The sequence below is a fragment of the Otolemur garnettii genome, unplaced genomic scaffold (assembly GCF_000181295.1).
Source record: "Otolemur garnettii isolate 467f Iridium unplaced genomic scaffold, OtoGar3 scaffold00137, whole genome shotgun sequence".
NCBI lineage: Eukaryota > Metazoa > Chordata > Mammalia > Primates > Galagidae > Otolemur > Otolemur garnettii.
The window spans coordinates 4,732,542-4,736,343 of NW_003852532.1; positions in this window are offsets into that span (position 1 = coordinate 4,732,542).

The window sequence follows — 3,802 nt, forward strand, 5'->3', positions numbered from 1 at the left end:
AAAATTATACCATGTATCTTCTCAGACCACATTGAAATAAAATGAGAAATCAATTCTTGGGGACTCTAATAACTTAACAAATACTTAGAAATTAATCAATCTGCTACTGAACAATCTTTGGGTCAACAACAAAATCAAGGTGGAAATAAAAAACTTTTTTGAATTGAATGACAAACTACAAAATAATCTTGGATAGAGGAAAAGCAATACTGTGAAGAAAATTCATAGTATTAAGTTCCTACATCAAAAAGATAGAAAGATCACAAATTAATAACCTAACATCACACCTCAGGGTGCTGGGGAAACAAGAACAAACCAAACAGAAAGCTAGGAGAAGACAAGAAGTAACAAAGACTAGAGAAGAACTGAATGAAATTAAAACTGGAAAAAGAAAACAAAGCATCAATGAAACAAAAAGTTGATTCTTTGACAAGATAAAATAAATAAACCACTAGTTAGATTAACCAAAGAAAGGAGAGAGGATTCAAATAAGCTCGATTACAGAATTAGAAAAAACAATCCTAAAATGTATACGTAATGAAAAAAGAGGCCTGAATAACCAAAGCAATCCTCAACCAAAAGAACAAACCTGAAGGCGTCACATATACAACTTCAAATTATGCTACAAGGCTATAGTAACCAAAACAATATGGTACTGGTATAAAAGTAGAAACTTAGATTTGGAACAGAATAAAGAACATGGAAATAAAACCATACACCTACAACCAACTGATCGTTGACAAAGCAAACAAAAACATACAATGAGGAAAAGATGCCCTTTTCAACAAATAGGAAAATCAGAGGGCTACATCCAGAAGTATGACACTGGATCTCTATCTTTCACCAAACACAAAAAATTAACTCAAAATACATTAAAAACTTAAATGTAAAACTTGACACCATAAAAATTCCAGAAGAAAACTTAGGAAAAAGTGTTCTGAACATTGGTCTGGGCAAAGAATTTCTGGCTAAGAACCCAAAAGTAAATACAACAAAAACAAATATAAGTAGATAAAACTTAATTAAACTAAAAAGTGTTCTGTACAGCAAAAGATTTAACCACAAAGTGGATAGACAACTTATAAAATGGGAGAAAATATTCACAAACTATACATCGAATGAAAGACTAATATGCAGAATCTACAAGGAATTCAAACAAGTCAACATGACAAAACAACTCCATTAAAAAGTGAGTAAAAGACATGGGTAGACATTTTTCTAAAGAAGATATAATGATGTCCAATAAACATGAAAAAAATTCTTGACATCACTAATCATCAGGGAAATGCAAATTAAAACCACAGTGAGACAAGGATACACATGAAATTTACTAGATGTAGAATGTAAATGTCTTAACACAATAACTAAGAAAATGCCGTGAAGGCTTTGTTAACCAGTTTGATGAAAATATTTCAAATTGTATATAAAACCAGCACATTGTACCCCATGATTGCAGTAATGTACACAGCTATGATTTAATTTAAAAAAAAAAAAACATAATGAGATACCACTTTAACCCTGTCAGAATGGGCATTATTAAAAAGTCATGAAACAATAGATGTTGGCATGGATATGATAAAGATGAATGCTCATACATTTTTAGTGGGAAAATATATTACTACAACCTCTTTAGATAACAGTATATTAGGACAACCTCTTTGGAGATTCCTCAAAAGACTAAAAGTAGACCTGCTATTCAATCCAGCAATCCCACTATTGGTTATCTCTATTCAATCCAGCAATCTCACTACTGGTTATCTACCCAAAGGAAAAGAAGTCATTATATTAAAAGATACATGCACGCATATGTTTGTTGCAGCACAATTCACAACTGTAAAGATGTGGAGAAAATGTAAGTGTCTTATCAACAGATGGCACAAAGAAAATGTGGTATATATACACCATGGAATACTACTCAGCCATAAAAAGAACAACATAATGTCTTTTGCAGCAACTGGGATAGAACTAAGTGAAGTATCTCAGAAATATCACGTGTACTCAAATATAAGTGGGAGCTAAACCATAGTTATAGAAGGTCATATAGAGTGGCATAATTGACTTTGGAGATGCAGAGCGGGGAGAGTGGGAGAGGGCCAAGGGCTCAAAAATTGCCTGTTAGGTACAATGTGGACTACTCAGATCACAGGTACACTAAAAGTCCTGACTTCACCATTATACATGTGCCATTCATCTGGGTATCAAAAAGCCACTTGTACCCTCTAAATCTATTGAAATAAATAATTAAAAGTAAAATAAAATAAAATTTAAAAATTTAGAAAAGAGTTGGCTAAACTGAGTTTCTAAAGAAAAGAAAGCACCTTCCCTCTTGTTTCCTTCTTTCCCACCCTACTCAGGATTTTTCATAAGCTTTAATGAAAGACAGAGAACCACAGTTCCCAGTCAACATTTCCTGTATGGATTTCTGTATCCCACATAAATGCTGCTCTCGGCTGAAGCCCAACCAGACTTGGCTCTTATCTTTACTAGCTTTACTTCAACCTTCCAGCACAACCATATAATAGATTTTTGGTTCCTTATAAGAAAAGATGTGATTATGGTTTTTTTTTTTTTTTTCCATTGTTCTTAAGTAAACTATGTCAAGAGCTGGGCACCTGTTCCGGCAAATATTGGATATCTATGGTAAGAGAAGTAAATATGTAATGAACATACAGCTTTTTAAAATTATCTCTTTGCTTAGGTTAAAAATCACCCATTCATCTTTTATTTATCTATAAAGTTTAACAAGAAGCTTATCCTTTGTATCTTAAATTGGGGCAGAAAAATATTGTGATTATATATCACTATGGTCCCACATTATTTGCTCTGCAAAAGTAATAAAACAGAAAACTGAGAAGGTCCTCAGGTTACCCTAATGGGGTAAAACCCTTCTCTAGCCCTCTATTTACTGAGTGAGCAATTCTAGCTCTGGGTCTCAATTTTTCAGGCTACTGGGATTTCCACTTTTAGGAAGCTGGTAGGGCACCGTGCAGTGCTGCCTGAGAAGTAACTGGCCTCCACACCCGTTAAAGACAATTCCATAAGTAGATAAGTAATACAATTTACAACCTATGTAAACAAACACGTGATTGAGTCGGTTTTGCCAACAGGTATCTGTATCTTGGCCTCTCCTTTTCCACAAAGCTATTATAGTTTTTCTACTTCCTTAACTTAGATATCTCAATTATAATTTTTCTTATTGAATGATTTAAATTTTTACCTATAAATACAGATGAGAGCATCTTATATAAGCTTTAATATGTAAGTTTCCAGAAAGCCCACAATTTTATTTTTAATTTCTTCTTTGAAACAATACTTAACTAAGATTATTGTTTGTTTATTGGTTAGTTAGGGAAATATGTGTTTTTAAACCTGTGTAATTAAATTTTAATCTGTTTTTCAGGCTATATGACTTGTATAATTTCTGCTCTTTGACGATAACAGGACTTTTGTCTGTAACCTCGTGTTTTGTTAGTCTTAAGTGTTCAAACAAAGACTCTGTATGTAGAGTGTGTAGCATTAATAACATTAATAATGTTAGCTCATTAATATTATTATTCAAAGTCTTATTTACATATCAAGTATACATCTGATTATGAAGGAATAATGTGCACATGAATTACCTGGAGATCCTGTTAGAATAGAGATTCTGCTTCAGTAGGTATGGAGTGGGCCTTAAGATTATGCATCTCTGAGTCCCTTATAAGCTCCCCGTGACATCCATGTTGCTGGTCTGTGAACCTCACTTTGAGTAGCAAGGGCTTCAGCCTATGTTGGTCTTTTGTGACTTGGAGACTGACTTCCC